The sequence below is a fragment of the Sciurus vulgaris genome (assembly GCF_902686455.1).
Source record: "Sciurus vulgaris genome assembly, chromosome: 17".
NCBI lineage: Eukaryota > Metazoa > Chordata > Mammalia > Rodentia > Sciuridae > Sciurus > Sciurus vulgaris.
Genome location: NC_136478.1, coordinates 46,192,574 through 46,208,932, shown reverse-complemented (window position 1 = coordinate 46,208,932; position 16,359 = coordinate 46,192,574).

The window sequence follows — 16,359 nt, the reverse complement described above, 5'->3', positions numbered from 1 at the left end:
TCTTTTTCTATGAGGTGAGTCTCTTGCAGGCAACATATTGTTGGATCTTTCTTTTTAATCCAGTCTGCCAGTCTATGTCTTTTGATTGGTGAATTCAGGCCATTAACATTCAGGGTTAGTGTAGAGAAATGATTTGGTTTCCCGGTCATTTGGTTCATTTTTTAAATTTTGTTTATTTATTTGTTTGACACAACTTGTTTCCTCCTTTATTTGACAATTCCTTTAGGATAATTCCTCCCTTTGCTGATTTGCTTCTTTGTTTTTCATCTCTTCCTCATGGAATATTTTGCTGAGAATGTTCTGTAATGCTGGCTTTCTTTTTGTAAATTCTTTTAGCTTTTGTTTATCATGGAAGGATTTTATTTCTTCGTCAAATTTGAAGGTAAGTTTTGCTGGGTATAAGATTCTTGGTTGGCATCCATTTTCTTTCAGGGCTTGAAAAATGTTGTTCCAGGCCCTTCTAGCTTTTAGGGTCTGGATTGAAAAATCTGCTGATATCCGTATTGGTTTCCCCCTGAATGTAATTTGGTTCTTTTCTCTCACAGCCTTTGAAATTCTGTCTTTATTTTGTATGTTAGGTATTTTCATTATAATGTGCCTTGGTGTGGGTCTGTTGTAATTGAACTTGATTTTCCATTTCATTCTTCAGGTTTGGGAAATTTTCTGATATTATTTCATTGAATAAATTGTTCATTCCTTTGGCTTGTTTCTCTAGGCCTTCCTCAATCCCAACAATTCTTAAATTTGGCCTTTTCATGATATCCCATAGTTCTTGTAGATTCTGTTCATGATTTCTTACCATCTTCTCTGTTTGTTCAACTTTGTTTTCAAGGTTAAATATTTTGTCTTCAGTGTCTGAGGTTCTGTCTTCCAGGTGTTCTATCCTATTGGATATGCTTTCTATGGAGTTCTTAATTTGGTTTATTGTTTCCTTCATGTCAAGGATTTCCGTTTGGTTTTTTTTTCAATATCTCTAACTCTTTATTGAAATGATCTTTTGCTTCCTGTATTTGCTCTTTTAACTGTCGATTGGTGTGATCATTCAATGCCTGCATTTGCTCTTTCATCTCATCGTTTGCTTCTCTGATCATTTTAATTATGTACATTCTGTACTCCTTTTCTGTCATTTCTTCTGCCATGCTGTCATTGGGTTTTATTGATGTAACATCTAGATTTGTTTGCAGCATTTTCTTTCCTTGTTTTCTCATATTGTTCAGGTATCAGTGGACCACTGAGATATTGCAGATTTCCTCTATTGACTTACAATGTCCTTGAAGATTTCTATATATATCCCCCCTTAGCCTTCAGTAGGCTGAAGTCTTGGAGGAAGTTGATAATGCGGTGCTCCACAAGGAAGCCGCCTCTCTAGGAGTGGTGGCCTTCAGGTGGGGTATAATCCCTGCTAGTGGGCAGAGGTGCCTCCACTTGTTGACCAATGGCCATCCAAAGGGGACCTAGGCTGCGGGCTGAGGCAAGGCCTGTTTGGGCCTGAGTCTCTGGTTTTACCATCCTTGTGGGGAAACCTCACCCGGCAGGGAAGACTCACCCGGTGGGGAGGTCTCGCTGGTCAGTTCCCTCCTAGAGGTTCCCCTCAATTTACAGCTACCGCCTGGGCTGGGCTGCCTTCCTCTGCAAAGTTCCCAGGGGCCCAGCCCTACCTCCTGGGCCTGCGAGCCTCACCCTTCGCAGATGAATCTCCTTAGGCTGCCCCTCCTCAGAGAATCTGCCCACAGGCCTGGAACCTTCGCTCCGCCCTAAGCCTGTCTCTGTGTGGCTCTTCCACCCAGAAGCCTCCTAGATCCTGGGACCCTGCTCTGCACCTAATCGCCTGGCTATGCGGCCCCTCCTCTGAGCAGCCACCTGGGGCCCCAAACAATCGCTCTGAGTCCCAGACACCCGCCACACGCCTCTTCCTCCAGACAGCCACCCAGTATTCTGGTGCAGTCACTAGGAGTCCAAGAAACTCACTTCGTGCCTCCTCCTCCCACCAACCACCCGTAGCCCTGGGCAAGCCATCACTCCAAGTCGAAGTGACCCTCTTCGTTCCTCCTCCTTCTCCAGATAACCCCCCGGGTGTTCCAGAGCGGTTGCTCTGAGTGGCTCTGAATCCACGTGACCCGCTGCACGGGTCCTCTGGGCAACCGCCCGGAGCTCTGGTGCGGCCACTCAAGACCAAGCGACCCACCACGCTCCTCCTCCAGGCAGCCCCCCTGTATTCAGGAGCTGTCACTTTAAGTCCAAACAACTCACCACTCGCCTTCTCCTCTGAGCAGCTGCCTGGAGCGCTAATGCAGTCACTGCGAGTCCACACGAACCACCGTGCTCCTCCTCCTCCTCCTCCTACTCCTCCGGGCAGGCCCCGGGGTTCAGAAGTGGTCTGAGTCCAAACAGCTCGCCACGCAGCCCCTCCTCTGGCAACCGCCTGTAGCTCTGGTGTAGTCACCCCGAATCCAAGCAGCCGCGCTCCTCTTCCTCCTCCTCAGGGCAGGCCCCGGTGTCCTGAGTCCACACAGCTTTCCTCGCCACTCCTCCCCTGGGCAGCCGCCGGAGCCCCAGTGGTTGCTCCGAGTCCCAGCGCTGTGCTGAGCGGCCTCCTTTACAGCGCTCCCAGTTGTCCACGTTCACTGCTCCAGCGGGGGGAGGGGTGTCTCACCGGCAGCTCTACTTCACAAGTTCCCTGCGTTCCGGGACCACCGTCCCATCCGGGATGCCTTCCCAATGGGTGAGAGTCACCCGGCTGCTTTGAGTTGGTCCCAAGTGTCTCAATATCTCCTCTTTTGAATCCTGAATCCTGGAGCAACATGAAATGCAGCCACCCTCTAGGCCGCCATCTTGAGAGAGCCCATTTTCTCATTTTTTATTGAAGTGATCTTTCATTTCCTATATTTTACTTTGACTTCACTCCTTACATTATACTTCACAGATCAGTTCAACTATGTACATTCTAAACCCCTTTTCTGGTATTTCTTCTAATGTGTTGTCAATTGGTTCAACAAATATTGTCCAGACTGTTGACTCAGTTGCCTGTCCTGTGGTTTTCACAGAATCCCACTGTGCATAGTAAAAGCATCAGTGACCAAAATTATTATCAGAACTGCATATTTTCTTAGACATTGTCAGGAGGCATGAGTAAGTCTATCTCACAGGTAGTGTTAGACCAGGTCATGGGCACTGTCTGGCAGTGTGTGGATGGGTAAGTTTGAGGTCTGCATCATTCACTGCTGCATTTGGAGTGATCGAGGTCTTTAGTATCTTCTCTTGGTGTTTGCAGGTAGCTGATGCTGTGCTGCTACTGAAGGTGTGTGTCAGGTCAGGAATAGTTTCTGTTCAAATTGAACAGCCCTAGAAGGGTGGGTTCTTAGAATAACTTGGCTCCATTTTAGTTGACAATGTAGTGTTTAATAACATTAGTTTAATATTCTGTGTACCAATTATTCATTTGAATTAAAGTGCCACTTCATTTTACATGCACAGATCTAGTGACAATAAAGCATTTTAAGTAAATATTAGCCTAATATATATCTAGGTCAGTTCTTAATTACAACTAAATGCTTTAATTAAACTAGGATAATTAGAGTAGAGTTTTAATGAACAATACATTCTGAAGTTGCCAATCCTGGAATTTGTTAGTTGAATCACACCTTTGTCATTTTGAACTCTCATATTTGTGTCCGTATAATATTTTGAAATGCCAACAGTCATAAGCAAGAGACATTTGAAGTGTATATATTATGTACTAAAAAATAATGCTTCTTTGTGGTCATCTTATCTGTCTATACCCATTGCATTCCTGGGTTAATTGTAATAATTGTAATCCCTGGAGGCAAAAAATGGCCCAGCAACTTAATCACAGTGATTGGCCATACTAAACAGTGAATATTTCTCAGATGATAAGTAGGTATTTCTTGAATTAATAGATCAATAAATAAAATGGCTTATGTTTCTGAAAAGGTGGTGTTGGATAAAGTACACTGAACCAAAAGCCTCAATCTCGACTATGGAATAGAGTCTCTGTGAACTTGGGCAAGTCAGACAACTATCCTCAGCAAAGCTGAAATAATGGGATACCTCAGATAAATGTAGTAATACTAATACCTGCCCTCCTAAGTTCTTGGAGTTAGGACTGCAAGTATTTATTTGTTGAATAAAATCACAGCTGGGAAAATACACTTTAACTTTGAAGTAAACGTCATGTGGTGACATTATTATTTCCATACTCACCTCTGCAGATTACATTCTAATTATACACATGAACATACATTAGTATTCAGAGTCACCTGCTCCTTATCTCTTTCAGAACTTTGTTTTTAGGTAGCTTTTGCAAAATGAAATTTCAGTCTTTGCTTAGTGCTGCCTAGTTCTGGAAACTGTTACTAACTGTGCCACATCCACCCTCTCCTTCCCTTCTTGCACAGTGACAATGTCCTTGGGAGACTCAAGTCATTCTAATATTGGCAGGTAATTAGGGATCTATCACAACTGTGCATCTCATGTACAGTTCATTACCAAGTCAAATATGTTGACTTTAATCAGCTCATTCTTTGAATTTTCAGTGTCACGTACAGGTCATTTTAACATTTGTTCACTTACTCATGTAAGAATTAGCTAGTTGTGCTCATGTAATCTATGAAACTTAACACTTAAACTTCCAAATTCCCTTAAAGGCAAATGTGTTTTGATCCTGGCCAGGGACATGTTGCAATGGGGATTTGGGAAGACTTTGCAATGTTATGTAGTTGAATCCAGACCTAGGCATGACCCTTAAGCACAACTTCTGATAATACTTCAGGATGCCTGTCACATCCAAGAAACACCTAAGGATCACTGGAATTCAGTCTGTACTGGCACTTAGAGGACTTCATCATGGTGATCTGGTCCTATCTCTTCTTATCCCAGCTGTTTGGGGAGAAATATTGGCCACCAAAGTTTATTCTCATACATAAAAAAGGTGAGGAGGGAATGTTATCTCATTCCTGAAGAAGGAAACCAACAAAAGAGCTATAGTTTGAGCTCAAGGTGATGTGTGTTCTTTGCCAGGCATTGAAGCTCTTTATAGTCAGGTCTGTTGGAAGCTTATAGAGTAGAAAGAAGAAATCATTTGGTCATGGGCAGGGTCAAGTGTGTTAAAGAGATATATATAGACCCTTCAAAGTTGAATGCATCAGCTGATGCATTTGGCAACTCATATACAGGATGGGTGACCACTATGGTAGAGCCTTTGGAAGTGGATAAGGCACATCACTATCTCAGAATGAAGGGAAGTGTGTGGGAGCTGAATGAGTATGGAGAGAATACTGGGTTAAAGTGAGAAGAATGGCCTTGAGACCCAGTGGTCCTCCTCACTCACTTTCTGATTCTAGAAAATTCCAACTTAATGTTTTAGGGTTTCCATTTTTTATGAAGTGAGTACACAGCAGTCCTGTGGCTGTCTAACAAGAACACACCTTTTTGTTTGAGGGGTCACTGATTAGGACTGGGTGGGGCTAATTTTTACATGGTTGAACTCTGGAAGCAGGGGTGGGAGACATGCAGCCCATGCAAATGATGTGCAGTCAAACACATTTCTTAGCTGTCTGCATGACCACTCTCATTATTCATGGCATACTATGAAGGAAAACAGAGGAAGTCTTATCAAACAGATGCTACAGATAACTAGATAGGAAAAGAAAATGACTAGATAAATTAAAGCCAAAGAATGTTAGAGGTGAATCTTGGGATGAACCTCAGACCTTCAATGGAACCTTCTGGTAATTTTTGTGGATTCTTGTGACACAGTTCATCTCCACTTGTCCAAAAGGGTGGCAAAGTGGCAGAAGGCACTTTGTGCCTGGCCTCTGTTGTGATGCCATTTTTAGCCAGTTTCCAGTGAAGACTGCTAAGTTCTAAGAAGTTTCTTTCCTTTCTTTGTGAATTTCAGAAATAGTGAATTGGCCTGCCCACCTCATAGAACTTTTATTTATGTACATAATTATCAAATACTGGCATATATATGGGAGTTTTCTGAATTATGAAATTTCATATGTGTGAAATCATTTATCATGAGGGCTCATACTTTGATGTAATCAGAGCTGAGCAAAGCCTAGCTAGGTCAAATGGCTTGAGTACTTGCTCCAGTATCCAGTCTTTATTCAGTCTATAAGTCTCACCCCTGTACTAGGCTCTATTGATAAAAAAATGAATAAATGGGCATCACTCCTTAGATTATGTAGTCTAGTATGTGGGCTCTAGCTGCCTCACAGCAGTTCATCTCATTACTCTTTTCTTTAATAACAGTTTTACTGATGTGTAAGATACCCACCATGAAATTCATTTGTGAAGTGTCCAGTTTTAGGGCATTATCACATCCATAGTGTTGTGCACCTATGCCACTATCAGAAATTTTCCTTTATTCTGAAAGAAAACCCTTTACCCATTTGTAGTCATTCCAATTTATAACTCTTCTCTAGCTCCAAAAACCATGAAGCTTTGTCTCAATGATTTGTCCATTCTGAACATTTAACACAGAAGTAATATAGAGTGCATGGCCTTTTGGCAACATCCATTGCCTTAAGTCAGCTCTTTTTCTCTTTCCTCTTGCCTTTTGCTGACCATAATTATACATCACTGAGTCATTTTATTGGTCCATTTTCTGGCTCAAGTTCTTTGGAGTAAAGAATAGGCACTCCTATTTTCAACAGGAATTTTTCAGATGCCTCCTTTATGTCACATTCCACTTTTTTCTGTTCTCACTAAATTTACAGTCTTATAAAGGTACAATGAGAAACATGAACAGAAAACACACATAAACATAATCAAATGATCAGAGAAGACCTGTGCAAGGATAGAATATTTATACCAAAATTTGAAAGAGGACCCAGTGACACAGAGATGGGGCTAAACATTGGGGACAGCACTTGAAGCTAAGGTTGGCAGAAATCTGGTGAGTTCCAAGGCCTGAAAGGAAGTCAGAGTGGCTGCAGTGCTATTAGGAGGGTGGTCCAGGTGAGATGAGCAGGGCCATGGTTACCCAGGGCTTGTTTTGTGGGAGACAAGCTTGAATTTTTTCAGGTAGAGTGCTGTGATCTGATTTGGTTTAAGGAAAACAGCCTGCTCTTTGAATAATGGAAAGCAAGGGTCAAATTGGAACAAAATACTTGGGAAACTTCTGCATATGTCCTGTCCATTGGCACTGGCAACCTTGGTTAAGACAGGGCAGAAGAAATGAACTAGAATTGACACATAAAAACAGCTATGTCCAAAGAAGAATGGACAGGTCTTAAAGTCAGGTTGAGTGTAAAGTAAAGTGTACACGACCTCATTTGAGCTAGTTTTTCTCATTTTTCTAAAGATAATAAAGCTGGATTCAAATGTCTTGGAGACACATATGAAAACCCTAGGCAGAAAGATTGACTGAACATTTGAATACACTTAGGTCTTGCCGCATCTATTTCCTACCACTCTAACACTTGACACAGTTCTGCTGGAGTAATGGATCCAACACTTGACATGGTTTCTGTTGAAAGATCATTCTGCGTCTTGGGGGCCATAGGCATGGCATGTTTCCATGTGCAGTTGCTTTTAATACTAATAATCAATGTATCTTTAGATTCAGATTATAGAGAATAGTGGGGAGATTTCATGGTGCTGGGACACAAAATAACATACAATACAGTTTAATATTCATATTTGGATGAAATTATAAATAAGCAATTATGATTGCTCAAATTTGTAAGGAGCCTGTGATTTCTTTTAGTATACAAATTCTCTAAAAGTTACATATAGGTACATGAGAATGTATTCCTCTGAGCTTTGATGTGGTGTTTGGTCCTCATTGCCTTCTTAGTGCTTATGATTAAGTTTAAGGATATTTTTCCCACTTAATAAAAAATAAATAGGTTAATCATAAGTACACTTTGTATTCTTCCTATGTCTGGATCTTTAAAGATCAAAATGGAGTTTTAGACCACCATTAAGTACATGAGATAGAATATTAATTATAAGCTGAGTCCTCTAGTCTCCATTATTAATAAAAAAAAAACTTTCCACTATTAATAACTAACATTATAATTCTTGGAAAGGGTAACTTCTATAGAAACTTAATAACGTATTATTTCAGGGAAATTAAAACTAAACAGAGCATGGTTCCCTCTACCTTGCTGGGAACTGGGTTTTTATAAATTTAACCTATCATACATTAAGAACATGTTTCTTGAATAAGATGATTAATTATGCTCTTAAAGATGTTTTACTTCACATTTACTTGTATTAACCACAAAATGATGTATTCAATACCAAAGAAAAAACATACAAAAAGATTCTGTGAACGATAAAGTTTCAGATTCAGCCTCAGAACACTTGGTGTCTCTGTGTGCTGTTTCTCCACCATGCCAACACCTCCCATCCACCTAGGCCCCCGACTGCTGCTAGGGCTGGACCCTGGCAATGTCTGGAACTCACAGAAAAGCTGGGACTAGATAAGCAGAAGTGGGATTTATCAGTGTGGAGGGAGTACGTGAAACGATGTGGACAAGCTCTTCCAGGGTGAGATTCTAGAGAGAAGGATGCAAACTCCAATAATCTGCAGCACTTATAGAAGGATAGAGATAATATGCCACATGATTGCAGCTGGGAAGGAGGTGACAGGGCAGCCTGGGGGCATGCAGCCATCAGGAAGCAGACTTTTCAGTCATTTCCAGCCTTTTTTTAAATTGTAAACAAATGGGATACATGTTGTTTCTCTGTTTGTACATGGAGTCAAGGCATACCATTTGTATAATCATAAAATTACATAGGGTAATTTTGTTTGATTCATTCTATTCTTTTTTTTCCTTTCCCCCATCCCTCCCAACCCTCTTTTCCCTCTATACAGTCCTTCCTTCCTCCATTCTTGCCACCCTCCTTAACCCTAACCCTAATCCTAACCCTAACCCTAATGCTAATCCCTACCACCCCCATTATATGTCCTCATCCGCTTATCAGCGAGATGATTCGTCCTTTATTTATTTTTTTTTTGAGATTGGCTTATCTCACTTAGCATGGTATTCTCCAATTTCATCCATTTGTCTGCAAATGCCATAATTTTATTATTCTTCATGGTGGAGTAATATTCCATTGTATATATATGCCACAGTTTCTTTATCCATTCATCAACTGAAGGACATCTAGGTTGGTTCCACAATCTGGCTATGGTGAATTGAGCAGCTATGAACATTGATGTGGCTGTATCTCTGTAGTATGCTGATTTTAAGCCCTTTGGGTATAGGCCAAGGAGTGGGATAGCTGGGTCAAATGCTGGTTCCATTCCAAGCTTTCTGAGGAATCTCCCCACTGCTTTCCAGAGTGGCTGCACTAATTTGCAACCCCACCAGCAATGTATGAGTGTACCTATTTCCCCATATCCTCACCAACACCTATTGTTGCTTGTGTTCTTGATAATCGCCATTCTAATTGGGGTGAGATGGAATCTTAGGGTAGCTTTGATTTGCATTTCTCTTATTACTAGAGATATTGAACATTTTTTCATATATCTGTTGATTGTAGATCTTCTTTTGTGAAGTGTCTGTTCATATCCTTAGCCCATTTGTTGATTGGATTATTTGTATTCTTGGTGTACAGTTTTTTGAGTTCTTTATATATTCTGGAAATTAGTGCTCTATCTGAAGTATGTGTGGCAAAGATATTTTCCCACTCTGTAGTCTCTCTCTTTGCATTGCTCATAGTTTTCTTTCCTGAGAGAAAGCTTTTTAGTTTGAATGTATCCAAGTTATTGATTCTTGCTTTTATTTCTTGTGCTATGGGAGTCCTGTTAAGGAAGTCTGATCCTAAGCCAACAAGGTGAAGATTTGGACCTACCTTTTCTTTTATAAGATGAAGGGTCTCTGGTATGATTCCGAGGTCTTTGATCCATTTTGAGTTGAGTTTTGTGCAGGGTGAGAGATAGGGGTTTAATTTCATTCTGTTGCATATGGTTTTCCAGTTTTCCCAGCACCATTTGTTGAAGAGGATATCTTTTCTCCATTGCATATTTTTGGCCCCTTTGTCTAGTATGAGAAAATTGTATTTATTTGGGTTTGTGTCCATGTCCTCTATTCTGTACCATTGATCCTACCTATCTATTTTGGTACCAATACCATGCCATTTTTGTTTCTATTGCTTTGTAGTACAGTTGAAGATCTGCTATTGTGATACCCCGTGCTTCGCTCTTTCTACTGAGGATTGCTTTAGCTATTCTGGGTTTTTTATTCTTCCAGATGAATTTCATAATTGCTTGCTCTATTTCTGTAAGGTACATCATTGGAATTTTAATTGGAATTGCATTGAATCTGTATAGCACTTTAGGTAGTATGGCCATTTTGACAATATTAATTCTGTCTATCCAAGAAGCCTTATTGTGAAGTCTTGGGTCAATAGGAAATGAACTCAGTATAAAAGAAATGAGTGAGATCAGCAAAGCAGAGGAAGAGTTTGGGAGGCTTGAGGAAGAAAAGTGAGAAGAAGAGAGCAGGGACCTGGGAAACCTATCTTTATAGCTTTCATCATCTTTGGATAAATCCTGACCATAGACTCAGCTCCACAACCTGGTTGGGAAAACATTCAACTTCGCCCTCAGCAAAGTTATAAGTTAAAAACACCCCTAGGGAAAAATGTGTTGTGGCCAGGATAGAAAGTTTAGGATTAGACAATCATTGAAGCACTAGTTCATGCTTCACCCAGAATGATTTTTCTTCATGTTTTAATGCTTGGTTTTATTGCTTGCTGATGGTATTGCACTGTTTTACCTCGGAAGGTTACAAATGAGGAGGCATACTTAGAACTGTTTTAGCTTTTGAGAGCATGGATCTTTCCTTCTTCAGTCTAGACCTGCCCATTATTACAAGATGTAAATTTCTATATCTGAGAGAAAATTTATGTCTTATGGTGATATATAAAAGTGTATATTTTTATAGTTGGTGTCTGTAATTTAATGCATGAAAAAATTTTGGAAATGACCTATGCTGGGGTATTTTTGTACTTAGAAAATCACCTTTATGAAGGCTGCAATCATGGCCTTTTTAACACCTCTCTTTCATTCTATAAAATCATTGAGAAACCATTATTGCCTAATTTAGGGATCTAAATTATCATTTACCTGTGCTTTGTAGAATTTGGCATTCTATCTGAAAATCTATCAAGCCAAGTACTTTGAACACCTAAGTCTCTCTCAATATTTTATTAACTTTAATTTTTAAATGGACAAAAATTGATAAATCATAATGCGGTTTGAATCTGCTGTGTATGGGTAAAACTTACTGAGTTAAAGTCCAGTTAAATTTAAGAGTTTGATCTGCATAAATGAATGTGAAACAATACTCATGTTAATTAAATTTGAAGAGAAAGAAGGCATTGGCAACCTACCTTTGGTTTATCTCTGATCCTTGATTGAGTCGGCTGTCTAGTTATTTAGTACCCAACCTTCATCTATTACATTCTTTATGAATTTGAATAAGTTATAAATGCCCTGGGTACAGTTTAGTCATTTCTTTGATATTGTGAAGAAATAAATAATTGTGGCAGTCATGGAATTTCTGTATAGCAGCTAGAGAATAAATTTAAGAAAATACTATTTCTGAATTGTTCATGGAAAGTGTCCCTGATTTAGCACAATTGTGTTATCTTACTATTCTTCTTAACATCTTTAGGAGTATATAACTAGTAAATATTGGAAAGAGGCAATGATCAATATGGTGGCTAAGAATGTGAACTTGGAAATCAGACTGCCTGGGTTTGAATTCTCTGACACATCACAGCATGTGGCCTTGGAACACCACTCAGTCTCTCAAGAGGAAGTCTTCTTCCATCACTCTGAGGGCATAAATCATAACTGTTGAATGTCTCCAGGCTGCATGTGCTATATCCATATTATCAGATTGTTGCAGTATTACATGTTAGTGATCAAATATGCCTACTTCACTTAAGAATGACCCCAAAGCATATGAATAGTGATGCAAAGGAGGCACCAGGGCATACAACATAAAAAATAAGTTAACTCCAGTACTCTGAGGCAATGCTGCAGCAACCTAGGAAAAATCACTGTTGGGAGGTGTGATAGTGTTCATGGTTTCAGAAATTTAGTGGGGGTCTTGAAATATATCCCCTGGGGATCAGGGGAAGGGTCTGCACTGTTATTTTTTTTTTTTTTATTGTTTCCAACAGAGGTAGGGGCAATGGTAAGATTATTCTGTTGTTGTTAGTTCAAGCAACTCTAAGAAAGCAAATTTCATTTTGTGTATTTGTTTACCCTCGTACCATTTGGAAGTGTAAAAATTATTGCCTTAATTCTTTTGTGAACAAGAGTCTAAATTCTGAATAACGCTATGTAGAATGGAACTGATAAATTAGTACTTCAGTGAATTCTGAGATGAATTGTAACTTATGTAGGTTTTAAAGGTATTATGTGAACCAGGTATGGTGGAACATACCTGTCCTCCCAGTGGCTCAGGAGGCTGAGGCAGGAGTATCACAAGTTCATGGAAAATTACTGGCATGTTTCTTGGCATGGAACTGGGAGTGAGAAGCACAGCTCCTCCTTGCTTCCCTTCCTTGCCTTAAACATTAACCTTGAAAGTAAAACCTATTCTTGAGGACAAGTATCCTAGATATTGTTTATCCATTTCAAGGTCCTGTTTTAGTGGACAGAGAGAGTACTGGTGATCCATACCATCTTTCTTGTGAACCTGAGAAAGGATGGTGTATGATGGCTGTGGAAGAAAGGGTCCCACCCTCACAGTGTGAGTCAAAGAAGGTACACAGCAGCAGCAACAAATGTTTTTCCCTCTGTGTCCTCTACATGTGTCTCATGCTAACATGTTAAGACTATGTAATCTGCCTGTGTGACTGCATATATGAACATGTACACATCAGACAGCTACTACAAACATTTGATTTCACTTTGGACTTGGATAATTAGATGTGATAATTTTAATATTATAATTAAATAAATAGATTATGTTGTTCCCTTATTTTAAAATCTATTAGAGGGGTAAAATTCTTTGACCCTTCTCTGTGTCTCAAGTAAAATGATACTGATTTTTGGTGTATGATTGTAATAAAAATAAATTATCTTACATCAGAGAAATGAAAATCTACTTTTTTTGTCTCCAAGTGGGGTAATTTTAGGTGGTGAATAAAAGGTGAAATTTATTTCATACATACCTTTCCCCCTTTAAACATTTTTAACTAATGACAATGTTTACAAAAATAGGATTTATGCTTGGGCTCTATCTCCTTGGTCTCATGGTTTTGTTGCTTTACTGTGAATCTGTTATATTAGAAATTTCTGCTGGTATTGAGGGATTTATTTACCACCAAAAAGGATATGTGGAAGAAAGAAAGAATGCTTAGGCCATATGTCTAAATGTTGTGTGTGTAAGTGTAGGGCAACCAGCTCAGTCTAGTTTGTCCTATTGTCTCAGTTTTAGCAGCAAATGTTTTCTTAGTCCTGAGGCAAAACAAGGTGTTTGGCCACCCTGCCTGTTTATAGCTCCTGGGTGTACAAAACTTGTCTTATTGTAATTGTGTCTTTTCTTTACTACTATCAAAGGTTCTACATCTAAAAGGAAGTATGGGAAATAAAAAAAAATCTAAGATTAGCTAACTATCCTTTAAATGCTAAGCAAGGCTGAAATATTTTGTGATCAGAATTCAATTTATTTTCAAATCATTTATCTTAGTAATATATCATTTTCGCTACTAAAAGAACTTGCTGTTGATTCCATTTATAGAACATTATTGAAATATGCAAATTGCAGGTTACTATAGTGCCATGAGTGGACTATAGAAAGACAGAGCAAGGGAGACTTGTGGCCCTGAAAATACTCTGCCTTGACTGTCACATCACCCTTCCTGTCAGGTGTCCAGTGGTGATTTTACAGACAGTTACAACTTCAGGAATTGGGTAAAGGGGACACAACGTCTGTGAATTTTTATTACTTAAAACTACCTGCACTTATTCAAGAGTTCAGAGAAGGGGAATGAGAGGAGAAACATGACACTTGCTAACACTATTACAAAACATTTTATTCCCAAAGACTAGATGGTTCCTAAAAGAGAACTCTAGAAACTATTTGTAGATGCTCTTGGGGCAGGCAGTGTATTAAAAGTTGTAAGATCTTAGATGATCATTATGGTGACATCAAAGGCACTGCTTAATTACTGTTTGATACTGTGCACCCCAAGTTAGTACATCATTATTTTAAAACTGCAGAGACATCTGAGTGCCTTCCCCAGGTCCTGAAGTGCAGTGAAGTAAACAGGAAGCCATAGTCCATATAGTCTGGTGGTGCAGAGCCTGGGCTCAGACAGCAGACCAGGGTTCACATCTCAGTTCTACCTCCTCTTGTTTGTAAGATCTTTGGAAAATCAGTTACTTATTTGGGCTTCATTTCTTATACGTAGTATGAGACCAGAGAAGTCAATTTTTTCTCTATCATAGGGGTGTTATGAAGAATAAATGAGACAATGAAAGTACTTCATAAGTGCTCTGCAGATGACAAATTTGCTGTTCTTATTACTGGAAGCATGTATACTAGTGGTGCTGAGGAACCAAGATATACATATTTTCTTTGCTTTGAACAACTGTGAGTTTTAGAAAGTCCTTTAGCCTTCCTTAAATTGCTCTCCTGCAGAATCTCAGTATGTCTGAGTAGATGACATGTCAACAATCCCAGTTTCCTGCCCGGATACTGATATGAACTTTTTAGAGGCAATAAAGCCATAATTGAAAGCACAGGTTATAGTCTCCCAGGACTCAATTTAAATTTTACCTCTGACTCAGATCTGAAACATTCATTGCTTTCTTGTGTTTCCTCTGTTTTCATATCTTGTTTCCTCTGCTTTCCAATAAGAATCAGGTTTCACTCTGAACAGCATATGCAAATCACAATTACTACTACTTTTCTACTTCTTTTGTTATCTACTACTACTACTATTCTATTCAAAACGACTGCCCAAGAGATAAATCTACCAGTGTCCCCACCCTCTGCCTGCCTTGTTTGTCCAGTTAAAATTTTATTGGAATTCATCACTGATTCTTTTTACGTATTGACTGAGATTCTTTTCCAGGTTCTCTGGGCACAGTTGAGCACTTGTGGAGGACAGCAGGGAGCCAACAAAACCTAGCTGTTTCCTATTTGGTTCATTGAGGAACATGTTTGCTGACCCCTCATCTAAGAAATTGTATCTGCCTTTTTCGGTTTCCTGATTTCCCTCCTAACTGTGAGGAATTATGGCCTGTGTTCCCCCTCCTCCCTTTCCCTGCTGGGTTGTATCCAGTTGTTATAGGTGGGATGCTTCTAGATGCAGTAGCCCTTCTGATATACACAACAAACTGAATGAATCACCAAAGAATTACATTATTTTTTTAAATCCATAAAGGTTCCATAGTATATTTCTATTTATAAAACATTCTTGAAATGATAAATTTATCAAAATGGAAAATGCTTAATGGTGACCATGAGTAGTGGGTAGGGCAACAAGAGAATATAGTTGTGGCTCAGAGGTTAGCATGGGGGTTTCTTGTGATGGAAATTGTCTATTCCTGAGAAATATCAACTTTAATGTCAGGATATGACCCCTGTGGGGATCTACATACATTGGGAAGAGGATGCCTTTCTCTCTTTTAACCCAACTACATATAAGTCTATAGTTATTTCAAAATAAAATCACCTTAATTGAATAAATAAAATTTTAAATGATTGAACCACACTGAAACAATATGCAAGTGATTATCATCCTAAAATTATCCAAGTTTTTCTTAGAAGTGTGGTAAAATAAACATGGAAAATGAAAAGTATCAACAATAATCACAAAAGGGACCTCCTAGATGGTTCATGAAAATATCTTTCAGGAAGAAAACTGGTTGTACATCCACATAATTCTCAGTAAATATTTTTCCTTTAGGTTAATTATGCATTTCAATACCACTTCACAGTGCAAATGTTCACGTGCAAAATACATGCAAATTTATTTTCTATAAATTAATGAAATTGAAACCATGTGTTTCTTCAGAAATTTAGGAGGAAAACAATAAATTATACTTGAAAATAGTTCAGCCTTACTATTTTAATGGAGCTTGTAACATTATAGGAGAATATGAACAAATGACAATTCCTTTAGTTCTGGTGAATCCAAGAATAATTGTGAGTTATTCAATCCACAGATTCCATTTTAAAAATTGATTCAATTCTTTTCTCACAGACTAAATCATTAAGAAAAACTCACAGATAAGTGAAATAATTTTTTTCCAAGTAATGGAAGTGTTAACCAGAAATATAGCAATTTGTTCACATGTAGTAAAGCACAAAAGAAGATATTTATGAAAGACTGAGGAAGATGACTCAGAAA